Source organism: Quercus lobata, chromosome 5 (genome assembly GCF_001633185.2).
Source record: "Quercus lobata isolate SW786 chromosome 5, ValleyOak3.0 Primary Assembly, whole genome shotgun sequence".
Lineage (NCBI taxonomy): Eukaryota > Viridiplantae > Streptophyta > Magnoliopsida > Fagales > Fagaceae > Quercus > Quercus lobata.
Window position 1 is genome coordinate 2,551,881 of NC_044908.1, and position 15,638 is coordinate 2,567,518.

General features: G+C 32.9%; 1 long non-coding RNA gene across 1 annotated transcript; it reads left to right on the forward strand.

Moving 5' to 3' along the window:
• The first annotated feature begins 2,841 nt into the window (after positions 1 to 2,841).
• LOC115989387 lies at positions 2,842 to 15,416 on the forward strand. Its single transcript, XR_004091907.1, has 3 exons — positions 2,842 to 3,201; positions 3,573 to 3,659; positions 14,968 to 15,416. It is a non-coding gene; the product is annotated as an uncharacterized LOC115989387 (long non-coding RNA).
• The last annotated feature ends 222 nt before the right edge of the window (positions 15,417 to 15,638 follow it).

Consider the following 15,638-nt stretch of genomic DNA (forward strand, 5'->3'; position numbering starts at 1 on the left):
TTGCTCAAGTAGATGCTTAGATGATCAACAAGTGTAAGGTTAAGATGAGAAGAGGAGAGCTATATAATGTAGTGGAGTCCCTCAAAGTAAAGGGACGGAAAAACTGTATTCGGGACTAAAGAAATAGAATCATACGTTAGAGATCCCTCCTTGTGTTTTTATCTTCTGCAACAATATTGTCCATGTATCAGACCGAATAGGCTCACTGAGGCTAAGTTCTTTGACCCATCCTCTACAAATATTTATTGTGGGTTGCGCCTTGGGCCAAAACCTGATCAATAGAATTCGGGCCAGGAAAATCGTGCAACCACAGAATGGATTTGAAATTTGTTCACAAAGATATAAAGCCTTACGTGAAAAAATATATTAAATTAGTATAAATAAAAAAAATTAACTAAAATAGTCCAATTTAAAAGGTTTCAAAATAATAATAGTCCAATTCAAAAAAAAAAAAAATAGTACAAATAGAAAAATTAATTAAAATAGTCCAATTTAATATAGAGACATATTTCTTTATATATTATTGGTCAAAATTCATATAATTTTTTTAAAATGTTTTAACTAATATATCAATACCAGACCCAAATCTTTACCCAATAATAATAACAACTAAAATTTCTAGAATATTATAATTATAATATGAACCTAAAAATAATGAAAAAGAAGAAGAATAGGTTGACAAAAAAAGAAGAGAGAAACATTACATACATATTACATGGTGGAATGAAGGGTCTCAAAATTGAAATGAAATGTGGTTTGGTTTTTAGACCTAGTAAAGAAAGAGGTTTAAAATTTTTAAAATCGGACCTAGGTTTGACCGAGGTCGAACCGCAATAATATTATATATAATTAATTTAGTAATTAATTAATATGAAATAAATAAAATAAATATATACAAATTAATGATCTTGATTTAAAATTTAAAATATCCAAAAATATCCAAATTAATGAGCATCTACAGCAAATGTTGCAAAAAAAATGTCATTTTGACACACCAAAAGCTTACTTTATTATTTTACCACATCATTTTACAATATCTCATATATCAGATGTTTTATTCTTCAATTTTATACATTAAATAATATTTACAACACATTAAAATAATATATTAAATTCCTCCCCCATCATCATCAACCACAACCACAACCACCAAAAAAACCACAACCACCAAAATTAACCCACAACTGCAGCCGAATCCACCACCAAATCACAACCACCAAAATAGAAAAATAAAGACAAAAACATATCAGAACAGAGATCGACACCACCACCGATTCACCATCATTGATTTGCCCACCATTGATTCGCCCTTCACCAGCCGACCCACCTACCACCACTGATCCGCCCATCACCATCTCAACTCACCCATCGCCATAACCCACCGCCATAACCCATAACTCGAACCCACCCACCACTGATCTGCCCATTTCAACCCACTCACCCACTGCCATAACCCATAACCCAAACCCACCCATCACCAATCTGCCCATCCAAACCCACCCATCAAACCACAGCCAAAAAAAGTGAACGGAAAAAAGAAAAATGGAAAAAAAAAAAAAAAGAAGCCGAAGCAGAATAGAGAAGACAGATGGTCGGCGGCATCAAGTGGTGGTCTTTGGTGAGATCGACGGTGTTGAGTGGTGGCCATTGGTGATCGGTGTGCTGTGAAAGACGAATAGAGAAGACAAAGATGAGAGAGAAGACAGAGATGAGAAGACGGAGAGAGAGATATATCTATGATGAGGAGAGAGAAAACGGGAATAAAATAATAATATATATTATGCAATTGTTGTCTATACCGTGCCAAAATTGTGAGGGTACTATAGCATGTTGTAAAAGTTTGGCATATTTAACACATCTGATAAAGGAGCGTTTTTGGTATTTGATGTGCCAAATGTGCCAAATATTTGATATTTAGCATATCTGATGTGGATGCTCTAAAGGAGGTTTAAAAACAAAATGACATTTCTAGCCATTTATTATAGACTTTAAATAAATATTTATCATTTGAAATATTTTTTAATGCAATAGTCAATATAAAAATATATTTAAAATTGAATATGATAATGACATTATGCCATTAAAATATTTGAACTCTTTATTATTGGCAAGTGACAAGTATGACTACAAATAAATATATAGGGTTACAGACTTTTGGGTAATTTTCTGGGTAACTTTTTTAGCTTTTAGCAATTTTTAAGTTTTTGGAAATTTTTTTATTTCTTTTGGCAATTTTTTTGACAATTTTTTCTATTTTTTTAAGTGAAACAAAAAAAAAAAAAAATGTTAACAAGCACCTAACATTTCCTAAATATATATCATTTGAAATATTTTTTAGTGCAATAGTCAATATAAAAATATCTTTAAAATCGAATATGATTATGAGATTATGCTATTAAAATATTTGAACTATTTACTTTATTACTTGCAAGTGACAAGGACGACTCCAAATAAATAAATAAAAAAAAAAAAAAAAGTGACAAGGACGACTCCAAAAAAAAAAAAAAAAAAAAAAAAAATCTAAATAGCTGAACTTTTAAGACCAATGGTCAGTTGTATCAAAAAAACAAAAAAAGACCAATGGTCAGTACAGTAACCATGTTGAGATTGAGCTGCACTCTCTAGACTTTCGCTAGTTAAAGACTTAAAGTCCAACGACTCTAAACGCGTGGGTTTTAAACTGAAAAAAACAAATTGAGCAACTAGCGAAAGTCTAGAGAGGGCAGCTCAATCTCCTGAATACGCGGGTGGGGAAACCATAAGGGCAAAACAATCAAAATTCAAGACAGAGTCTCTCTCTCTCTGTCTAGTATATATATGGAAAGATAACCTACTACCATAACCACAACACCCAAACCTACGAAACTCCACAGCCACAACCACAATCACCCACCCCACCACCACGGCAACCCTCCAGCACCGCAATGAATCTGACCCACAACGAAAATCCATGGCAACAACAGCAAACCCACAATGAAGACACACCCGCCGCCGATCTACTGCTCAACCCACCACGGCAACCCTCCAACCCAAATTGAACCCACAAAATCAAATCCACCATGGCAAACCTCCACAACAGCAAACCCACCGCGCCGATCTACTGCACCACGACCCAGACCCACTACGACCCAGATTCACAAACCACCACCCCGTCGCCACCAGATCCGAGGGCTTTCATCGCACATGAAAAGCGCATGAGAGGTTGGTTTTTAACTAACACTGTTTTTCTTTTTTTCATTTTGCAGAATCTATATTGAGGTTTATGAGTAATAGTGTGGATCCCCTTTCTCTTTCTGCTGGCTGGTTTGGGAAAATGTTTTGGGCCTTCACAATCAAATCTTCCATTTTGGGCATCAAGATTTACTGTAAGTGACTCTTAAGGCCTAATTGAGAGAGAGGGGAATGAGATGGGGAAAATGCAAATAATAATTCTTAATTGAACCAAAACTCAGCTTCCTCTACTCCTTTGGAGGGTGAGAATGAATATATATACCTGAATATATCTTTTTAACAATTTTTTCTTTGGTTGGTTTCAGTATTTCGTACAATTAATTTTCTCTTGGTTACTACAGGGAACAAATGTCGTTGCTTAATTCAGCTGCTCAAATAGTTCTTGGCCTCGTCGTTCTCATCATCACACTCCTTCTCGAACTTCCCAGGTTTTTAACTAACAACATTGCTATGTTAATACCTACTATGTGAGTTTTACTTTTACATAACTTGGAGCTTCCAATATAAATAAGTTGAAACAGAGTGCACTGCTTCATGCTCTGTTTTTATTGGTTTGTTTGAATTGCGTGGTTCGAATTGTCCATGTTATGAGGTTTGCATTTTTTTTTTTTTTTTTTTTTTTCATTTTGCAGAATCTATATTGTGTGGATCTATTGTGGTTTGTAATGTTGTATGAATAAAGTGATTTTAGTCCAATACTTGTTGAGGGCTTAGGAAAATTTGAACTGTTTGTTTTTGTGATTGTTTTCGTGCAAGTCATGCCCTGTTTTTCTTTTTTTCTCCAAACTTGCTGAGGTTTATGAATAATAGTGTGGATCCAGGCCTTTCTCTTTCTGCTGGCCAGTTTTTGAAGTTTGAATTTTCCTATGCTTGTGAAAATTTGAACTGTTTGTCTTTCTGATTGTTTTAGTACAAGTCATGCTCTATTTGGGAATTGCGGTAGTCTGCGTTTGCCTTTTTTTTTTTTTTTTTTTTTTTTTGTTTGCTGGTCCCATTGCACTGTTCATGACCGGTCAACCCCAAAAATGCGTGAACAGTGTGTTTTGGCTTTTAAAAAATATTTTGCTACAATGTTTTAGTAATAAATTTTCAGTTTTGCTAAAATAAGTGGTATTTAAATAGATGTTTATACTGGTTAAACTTTATGAATAATAGTGTGGATCTGGATTTATCAAAAAAAAAAAAAAAAAAAATAGTGTGGATCTTGGCCTTTCTCTGTCTGCTGGTTGGTTTGGGAAAATGTTTTGGGCCTCCACAACCAAATCTTCCATTTTGGGCTCATAAACAAAAAGATTTATAAATTTAGAAACAAGTGATATATATAATCTCTAATAATTCAATTTTGTTAGGTAAACTATCACTGTTTTACCTAACAAAATTGAATTATTGGAGATTATATAGGATTTCTCATCAAAATTTACTGTGACTCTTAAGGCCTAATTGAGAGAGGGGAATGAGATGGAAAAAATGCAAATAATAATTCTTAATTGAACTTTCCTCTACTCCTCCAAGAACCAAAACTCAGCTTCCTCTACTCCTCCAAATGGGTGAGAATGAATGTATATACCTGAATATATTTTCTTAACAATTTTTACTTTTGTTGGTTCACCTAGGGAAGCTGGGTTAATATATGGTTTTGACATTAATGCATTGATGTGGTAATTTTGAATATTAACCTATCTTGAACGCAAATCCAGCATGTTTGCATCATAATATATTTTACTGATTTAATTTTTGCATCATAATTATCTTTGTTGTTTTGAGAGAATCAAATTTAGCATAGGTAGAACTTCTATCTATCTTAAAAAAATTGGGTAATATATATATATATATATATCCTTTTATTTTATTTTATTTTTTTTTTGTTTTGAGAATTAAATTAGCCTAGTAATGTTAGGTGTGTGTCTGTATATATGTATATATCTTTATAAAAATTAGCGTGTATTATATCTTTTTCTTTTCTTTTCTTTTCTTTTTAGAGAATTAAATTTAGCATGGACAGGTTGGTGTTATATATATATATATATATGTATATGTATATGTATATGTAACTGGTGAGTAAGCAATTTTATTTCAAACGGGACCAGTGTTGTTAAAAGCGTGCTTAGGGTCTGTTTGTGATCTGCTTATTTTGCTGAAATTGAAAACTTTTTGATAAAAACTCTTTGCTTAGGGCGTCCCTTTTTGATATCAATACATCTTAATGTCTTGTTGAGAACGAGCTGGAGCACCACTACCTACAAAGGGGGTGTAAAAGGGTGCACCCAAAGGGGTACTAGTGAAGAAAAATTGTGGGTTGAGGTAGAGATTGGTGAGTCCAGCCCATGACAGGAGTGGTTTTGGAAGCCCACATTGGCTAGAGGAACAAAAAGATGGTGCACTAATTATATTATAAGAGTTAGTCCCATGTTAAAAAGAGAAGTAGTAAGGAGGTGTGATATCCCTTATAAAAGGAGTGATAGAGTAGCTTTATTGCATGTGTGAATTAAGATCAAAGCTTTGTCTTGTGAGAGAGTAGAGGCTAGCTTTGCCTAGTGTGGTAGCACCTTTCGTTGAATTAAGTTAGTTTATAGTTGAGAGTTTTTTGTGAGAGTTTTGAGTGTTGTCATTGCTATTATTGATAATGATTTTTTGTTGGTGTTGATCGTGGAGTTAGGTTTGGAGTTAGCCTAATCACGTTAATTTTTGTGTCTTGTGGTGCTTGTTATTTTTTTATTTTGATTGTATTTTCACAACAGGCTTATAGTTAAGCTAACTGTATTTTTTCTGCTTTAGAGCAATCCCATTAAGGATGCTAAAAGTGGTATATGCTAAATTTTAGTATCAAAACACACAAAAAGCCACTCCATCAAAGATTTCAAATGGCAAAATTTTTGGCATACTGTTACAGTGAGCTTGTATCAATACAAATACAAGCTCACTGTAGCTAGATTGTAAAAAAAAAAAAATTCATTTTGTATTCCCAAATGGCTCTTTTTTTAATTTCTGTCTCTCTTTCCTCTCTCTCACTTCTCTCTTCTCTCTTCCGTGGTTCATCATCTCTGCCCGTTGCCGATCTTTGCTTGTCGTCGTCAATCTCTGCCTCTTCATTGCCAATCTGTCCTCGTTGTCGTCGTCGATCTTTGCCTCTTCCTTTTTTTGGGTTGGTTCAGGCTTTAGGTAATCGTGGGTCACAGTGTTTTTGTGGGTCCCTTTGATTTTGTGGGTAATGGTGTTTTAGAGTAGGTGATGTGGGTTGATTTGGTGGCTATGGGTTATGGTTGGGTTTTTGGTGGTGGTCGTTGTTGTTGGTGAGGGTGGCTGCATTAGATCAGATCGGGGTTGGGGTGGGTTGTGGCTGGGTTGGGGTGGGTCATTTGGGTGACTGGGGTGGGTTGTTGTTGGGGTTTTGTGGGTGGTGGTTGGTTGTGGGTTTGTGGAGATGGTGAATGGTGGGCTGACTGTGAGGGTGATCAGATGAAGAGAGAGTAACAGAAAGGGGATAGAAAAATCACTAAAAAAAAAAAAAGAAAAAAAAAGAAAAGAAAAGAAAAGCTTTTAGATGGTGGCTAGCCTTGGTGTGGCTTGTGCCGTGGGTTGAGAAAGATGGAGAGACAGTGGGAGAGAGACAGAGGGTGAGTGAGAAATAATTAAAAAAAAATGAATAAAAATATTAAAGAAAGAATATTTAAATAAAGTTGTAAAAAAAATAGAATGTTTGATGTTTGGTATATTGTAAAATGAGGTGTTAAAATTGTAAAAGTAGTGTTTTGAGACTGTAAATGCTAAAATTTTTACAATTGTTGATGGGAATGCTCTTAGAGCTTTTCCATTCGGTTCACTACTAACACTTTGTTAGGTCCAGTGCTATTTGATTCTTACTACTAACACTTTGTTAGGTTGGGCATTAGATATAGCTGTGGTTTTGATCTTGGTAATCTATGATCAGGTGTTAGAGTTAATATCATTTTTGTCAAATGGGTGCTCTTTTTGTCACCTCTGATATAAATTATTTGATTTGTAGGTACTTTTTTTGGGGTGTTACATGTTCATTTTTAAAAATCTCGTATGCTTTATTTAATTCCAAAAGGAACTGTACATCACCCACTAGCATCTTATTATTAGTTCAGGCTTTTGTTTAGTACATAGGATTCCAAAATGGGACACTGGACTGACGCGTGACTATTTTAAAACACGTGGTGTGCACCATTCCCGGCTCTTCACCGGTTTTTGGGACCATTTTTTATCCGGTTCAACCTGTTAAACTAGTCGGCCTGGTTTCTAAAAACATTGATTGTGCCGTCATCTCTGAAGTACAAAAGCATTGAATGGAAACTAAACCCTGTTATTACTATTGCTAAAATCTACGGCACTACTTTTTGGAGTGTCACATGTTCATTCTCATAGGTCTTATTGCTTTATTTGAATTTTTAGAGAATCTCTTATCTGTTATATTTAATTTCAAAAGGAACTATAAATAACTGATATAATTATTACATGAAATTTGGCTTTGTTATTTTGGGAGAATTAAAAATAGCTTGGACTAGTTTTTTATTTATTTAATTATTTAATTTTTTTTTATAAATATATTTGTGGATTGAACCTTATTTTTTTCCTTTCATGCCATCTATCGATAAAAAAAATTATAAACTTATTGTAAATCGTACAACAGATTCTTCAAAAAGTAGCCCTTGAATTTGCATTACTTTAACCTGTTCACACCTTTTCTTGGAGTGCTGTTAGGGGCGTGGAAAATTTATCTATGTGTTCACATCTATTCAGCTATTGCATGATTGACGGTACAATTTGTCTCTAGTCTTAAGGATGGATGTAGTCGCCTCCAGGAAATGAGAATCTCTCTCTCTCTGTTTTCTTGCATGATTGACGGTAAATTATGATTCAAAATTGTAGGCGCCTACAATCTTTAGGCACGTGAAGCTGTTTACTTGTTTGACAAATTGTTTTGAAATTATTATGCACAACAAATTTTATAGAACAGTGTTTTCTCATCATTTTTTTCCTAATATTTCAAAATGATAGGCCCCTCAAAATTGTTTTAATTGTGTCAATTTGATTTTTAATCTTTAATGTTATGTCAATTTGGTCCATAATAAATATAAAATGTTCACCTAAAATTTAAGTTAGTGTAGTAGTGAAAGGCATTCTGAGAGAGTGCTCAAGCAAGGTGAGGCAGCACAAAAGCGCCTCTAGGTCACTGAGGGAGGCGCTTTCAATGAGACGCTCGCCTATAACGACTAGGCGCTGGCTTTGAACTGTTTTTCCAGGCGCTAGGTGAGAGCCCTTGGTTGCCTCCATCACTTTCCCCTTTTTTATTTTATTTTTTTACTTTTTTGTAATTGAACTTTAAAGGTTCAGGTTTTGACTTTAGATAAAAATAAAATGATATATATAGCTGTTTTGTAACACATCTATCTCTTTTAGAGCATCTTCAGCAGAATCAGCAAATTTTTGTACTGTTTGGAGAATGAATAGTGACTTTTACCTTTATCTACCCACTTTTTCAAATACACTTTCCAACAGACTCTTTATCTTATTATCTATCTCATTTAAATATTATTTCTTCATTCATTATTTATTATTTTTTTAACAACTATACATCTTCCAACATATTTTTATTTAACACCTAATTATTATAATAAAAAAAAAGATTTGAAGAAGGAATAATAGCTCATCAGACCTAATGAGTTACTGTTCATTAGAGTTACTGTTCATTAGCAAAATTTTTTTTTGAGTTTTAGAGAGGTTGTTGGAGCCCTCTTTTCTTGTTTTTTCCGGTTTCACTCTCCAAATTTTGGCTATCCATAGCCTATTGGAGATGCTTTTAGTTTAGCCTATTGGAGATGCTTTTAGTTACATGGTGGGCCTGTGGGGGTATGAGTTGGCACCAACTAACCTTTAAAAAAAGGCACAGTAGATTTCAGCCGGAGCGGATTTTATGAATGAAAAATAAGCTTAAAAATTTGATTTTAGTAATCTTATAAATGAAAAGCATTTTAATGTAAAATAGAATTACTTTTTGACATAAATTTAAAAATGGCACATTCCCAAGTAATTATAGCAATTTTACTTTTTTGCAAAAGATTGTTTTGGATGCTTGTACTAATGAAGATAGGAAGCTTAAGAAAATCTTGACCTAGAATGTTTAATATATATATATATATATATATATATATATATATATATATATATATAACATCTTCTTAGTTACATAGAAAAAACAAATTCAAACGAATTTATCCTATTTTGCTTTTAGAAAAATTGGCCAAATTAAATTATTTTTAATGTTGTAATAAGAATCGGTTTTTAGCAAGTAGAATATTGTTCATTTAAGAATAATAAAACTCGTCTTACTAGTCTCATGATTCTCATCGTGTTTGCTTATTAGGTTTATTTTATTTTATTTTAAATGTCATAATTTTCATTTATTATAATTTGAGGTTTTTGCACTTGTGCATTAATGAATCACTGAAATAGCCAAGCTCAAGAAAAAATATGAACATCCATCCACACATGAAACGAATTAATGATTTCATTGGCTATTTTGGTGTGCGCACCGTAGCATTATTTTATTTTTTGTGTCCAGTTTTTGTTGGATAATTTTAATGGAGGATTGGATGCAAGTATGTCTTAGATTTTGTTGAATTTTCTGTATTATGATGAATCTATTTGAAAATTAATGCTGTTCTTTTTCTGTTATACTCCTAGAAAGTTGATTCTCAAAAAATAAAAGAAAAATAAAGTCCTAGAAAGTTATGTTATTATATAAGATTTTTTTTTCTTCGTTGGCATTCATCATACATCTTGTGATTTTGGGGGTATTCATTTTATAGGTTTTGGGGTATTTTGATCATTTAGAGGTTTCAAATTTTTTTTTTCCCATTCTGGAGGATTTAAGGGCATTTTGGTCATTTTTGTGATTTGGGGGGGTTTTTTTTTAAAATCATTTTATATTTTTTTGGGGGTATTTTGGTCAATTTAGAGGTTTTGGGGGTATTTTTGGTCATTTTACAAAATTTAAGGTATTTTTGGTCATTTTAGAGGTTTCAGGACTATTTTGGTCAATCAAGAGGTTTCGGTGTATTTTTTGTTGTTTTGAAGTTTCGGGGGTATTTTGGCCATTCCAATGGTTTTGAGGGTACTTTGGTCATTCTAGTGATTTTGGAGGTATTTTAGTTATTTATAGTGGTTTCAGGATTACTTTTGTCATTTTAGAGGTTTCAGAAGTATTTTGGTCATTTTAGAGGTTTTGATGGTATTTTGGTCATTCTAGTGGTTTGAGGGTATTTATAGTTATTTTAGAGGTTTTGAGGTATTTTGGTCATTCTAGTGGTTTCGAGAGTACTTTGATCATTTTAGAGGTTTTGAGGTATTTAAAAAAAAAAACCATTTTTGAGGTTTTGGGGATTTTTTTATATCATTTTAGTGGTGTTAATTTGAGAGGTTCAGGGTTATTTTAGTAATTATCTAGGTTTTAGGGCTTTTTTGTCATTTTCGAGGTTTTGTGGTGGCATTTTGGTTATTTTCAGATTTTTGGGGGTATTGCGGTCATTTTTGCAATTCCAATGGTATTTTAGTCATTTTAGAATTTTAGATGCATCGTATCATGATGAACCAAACTCTCCGAAGAGGCTAAAAACAAATGTTATATGGACAAACTCTGAAAGAATGAATGTGTGACAGCTTTATAATATAGACCAAAGAAATTACATGACAGGTCTTCTAAGAATGGTGGAGGAAATGTATAACTTCGTGTTTTAATTTTTTTGAGAAGTCCTTGTCTCATTGTCTAAAATTTATTATTAGAATAAATATCTATTAGTAAAAGCACACACCCGTTCTTTTATAATTTCAATTTGTCTATTTTAGCTCTTAAAAAGTCTTGTTCTTTTTTTTTTTAACTAAAAAAAATTTCTCATAAAAAAATTTCTAAAAACCCAAATAAGATATTAAAAAAAAAAAAAAAATAGACCCAAAATATTCTAACAACGCCGGCTACCTACCAAAACCAAAGTCACCGCAGTACAGAAAATGAATTTATCAGGAAGGGCCACGCTCTAGTCTGCCCTTGCATTACAAAACAAACCCATGGAATTCACTTGCAATAAGAGGAGAGCAATGTTGCAGTGGTTTTTTTTTTTTTTCCCTTGATTCTGAAAATAAAACTTTCGTTTATCAACAAAGAGAAATTGGAATACAACAGAGAGAGCATTCAGAAACTAAATAAAAAGAGCCGTTGGAAGCATGGAATTCACATTTGGTTCTCGCGGGCAGATTCGTTGAGTCACCTGTTCCATTTCAATTGTGACCGTTGGGCCTTCGTTGGGGCTTTTAAGGATCGGCCCTGTTCCTCCCTTTGCAGTTGCGAAAAGCTAAGTAGACAGCAACACAAATGCTGATGACGGGTGCCGCTACTTCACTGGTTCTTTTACACAACAAACAAATACCCAAATAATTACTTTCATTCATCAAAAAGAGAAATTGGAATAACAAAGAGAGCATTCAGAAACTAAATTAAAAAAGCCGTTGGAATCTTAGAATTTACATTTGGTTCTCGCGGGCAGATTCGTTCTCTGCCACCTGTGTCATTTCTATTATGGCCTCTAGGCCTTCGTTGGGGCTTGCAGGATCGGTCCTGTTCCTCCCTTTGCACTTGCGAAAAGCTAAATATACAGCAACAGAAATGCTGATGAGGGGTACCGCTATTTCAGCAATGAGCTTGATATTGTCTTTTAATTGCTGTGCCCTGATCAAGAAAAATAATAAGTATCCAAAAAAAAAAGAAAAAGAAAAAAAAAGAGCATAAATTTACAATAATGGGGAAAAAGTTAAGCTATTTACCAATGATCAGGTGATGATGCCATTGTAATTTCTCAGTGGAAGAGCAGGAGTGTTTCTTAGTGGAAGAACAGAAGGAGAGTGTATTTTGCTTAGAATTTATGTGGTTTTAGATAATTTATGGCCTCAGTGAATAATCAGGGAATATATAGGAAACTCCTTTCAAAAAAAAAAAAAAAATATATATATATATATATATGCGCTACATGCACAACATTTTTAGAACAAATCATAGGTAGTTAGTCGTTATTAGTTCAAATTTGAATCTAATATTAAGATTACTTTTTTGTCTCAACAATAATAACCAGAAATAATCTTCTACCTAGGATTTGTTGTAAAAATGTTGTAGACATACCATTTCTATATATATATATATATATAGAGAGAGAGAGAGAGAGAGGAAACTGGGAAAGGTGAAATATGTTTCATAAAATTATACTCTCTTTGTTTTAGTTTGTTTGTCCTCTATTTCATTTTGAGATGTCTTAAAATATTGTCCTATTTTTAAAAATAAAAGTCATTAATTTACTAATATTTTTATTATACTTTTACTTTATTTTCAAAACTATTTGAAAACAAAGCTAACAAATATTTAAAAAATCAATCTAATTAGGGCATCTTTTTAGTTGCCTCATTGAGAATAACTCTTTAAAAAAAAAAAAAACCGATAAATTTATTTAAGTGTAATTTTGTAAACATATACATTTTTATAAAACAGACAAGATAATAAATGATATTCATTTAAAAAGTTTGACTTTTTAAATAGGACAAATAAATTGGGACAGAGGAGTATCAGCTTAGTTAATTTTTTTGTGTAAACTTTTGGGAAAAAAATGCTGGAAATTGTTCATATCAGGATTTGAACTTGCACTCACTAGAATCATGATTGGGCCTTGGTCTGGCCTTCAAATCGTGACATCATCAAATTTAATTAGCAAGCACTTTTTTCGTTTTTTTGCAATATTTTGCTCATTTTAAATCCGATCTGGGCTTGTAAACTGTCAAACTGAAAGGAATTATATTGTAGATTGGTTCCCCAGTTTCTTTTACTTTCGTCATTTATAGACTAGTCAAGAATCAAGGTGGCTTTGCTTTGTTTTAGGATGTTGAATTTTGCTGTTCAAGAGCTTTTGTACTTTTGGGCAGTATGAAATGTTTTGAGCCGATTTAATCTTTTGGTAAACTAATTGATATGTGCTTCTTGGCTTAATACATAGTAACACATCTTCCTTATGTGATCAAACACACATTTAAATCCTTATCTTATGTTTGGTTGTTTAGAAAAGGTAAACAAAGTTTTGAACTTTGCAGTTTGGATGGTTGGACGAGTAGCATACAAAGGTCAAGATAAGTCGTTGAATATACAAGCAGCTCTGTTGATTATTGGGGTTTTTCTTTTTCATCTTTAGTGAGAGAGGAAGATTTGAACCTTAGACATCCCTCTTGGAAATACCAAGAAGTGCCAATTGATATAAAGGTCATTGACTTGTCCATGTCATAGTGTTTAGTGAATAGCAATGAGTGGCTTTATGAGTGTCGTGATATTTGCTTTCGAATTTCGGGTAAAGCCTGTTTAGCTTAGTGAACGTGGCTAATTCTTCTATATGATAGACTGATTAGTATTTTAGAAACTGGTTTTAAATTTTGTTGCTTTGATATGTGATGTGGACATCTAATCCATTAGTGTAGTTTGATGGCAGTGAGACAGTTCATTTTAGGGTGACTTGGTGTTGTGGAATTAAGGTGATGAGTTTACTACAGAGTTTAATTTTCTTCACAAATTTCTATTCACAATCATATCCCTGACCTCGATGTGTTTAATTACTCTCAAATTACAATGATATAATTTGTATGCAAGGAAATCAATGGTGGATCGAAATGTTTCTACAACATTGGTGAGCATTTCTCTTTGGGGTTTTCTTTTAAACTTTCCAAAAAAAAAAATAAAAAATAAAGAAAAGAAAACTCTCTTTCTGATTGTCTTACATGGTTTTCTTCAAACTTTAAATTTCTTGTGGGGTTTTGCATTTTACTTGTTGCTCATGTTTGCAGTGTCGGTGTATTGCTGTATATTTGCATTATGAATTTGAGACTTATATTTGCAAGACATTTGAAATTTGGCTTTGTGATTTTGAGAGAATTAAATTTGGTTTAGGTTAGATACAATCTATGTCACTACTTTTTGAGAATCACTTATCTGCTTTATTTAATTTCATGCTATCTACATTTTAAAAATTTTAAACTTGTAAAATTTACACCAGATTCTTCAAAAATAGCCTTTGAAGTAAAAAGAGCCTGTAACAGGATACTACTAATCTTTAACCCTTGTTTCAGCAATTGAAGATTTTGTAAAATGTTTTAGAATGCTACTTGTTTTTAAGATGGAGTGCAATAGAAAAATTCATCTGCCTTTTAGTCTTTTTCACACCTAGACTCCTAGTCACACCTGGGCCTATCTTAACACGTAAGAAAAGAGATCAAAGGTTTGTCTTTTATTTTCGTACTTCATATCAAGTTCACCCCTTTTCTTGGAGTGCTGCTAGGGGTATGGAAAAATTCATCTACTTGTTCACAGCTATTCAATTTCTTGCATGATTCATGATTCAAAAAAATTTCTTGCATGATTCATGATTATTCAATTGTACAATTTGTCACGACGTCTAAGAATGTAGCGGCCCACGTGAGGAAATGAGAAGCTTTCTCTCTCTCTCTCTCTCTCTCTCTCTCTCTGTGTTTTTATATAACACAGTGTTTTCTCTCATAATTTAGCAATATGAAAATATATATTTAATAATTAACACGTACCCCCATATAATACCATAACTGAACGACTTTTCTAATTAATTAATTATTGTTCAAACAATTTATTTTTTTTATTAAATTAAATTAACTAAAATGCAGTTTACACCTTCGATGGAGTAGTCTTTAAAGAAGATAACAAATCCGGACTTGGTGTGCCAAGGTCAGGTCATTGAAGCTCTATCCCAAAAATTACCTCAAGCTTACTAAGGAATGGATATTGAAGCTCTAGCTGCAGCCCGTGCTATTGAGCTTGGGACAGAACTTGGTATTACCCACATTGTTTTGGAAGGTGATTTGGGGATGATTGTTAAAGCTCTGGCCGATGAGGTTTTTTGCTTGGCTTACCATGCCCCTTTGATACAAGATGCAAAGATAATGTCTCGATCTTTCTCTCAATTGTTTTACTCACACTTTAAGACAATAAGGCTGCTTATACTCTGGATAGATTCTCTATTAATGTGCCAGATTTTCTTGTATAGATAGAGGATGTTCTACCACTATTTTATTATGTACTTCAGGTTGATATAGCCGCTCTTTCTTAATTAAAATTTATTGTCTTTTCCCTAAAAATAAAAAAGGAAAAAAAGTTCATTAATTAGACTACCCAAATGTACACATCTAATCCAAGTGTTTAATTGTCTTGGGTTAAGATTTATCCAAATTAGATGAGTTATTGGTGGGTTTATGGATATAGATAAAAATTGTCACGTGATACTACACAAGACGAGAATATGTACAAAATGTGATGTGTGTAATTTGAGTGTAGTAAA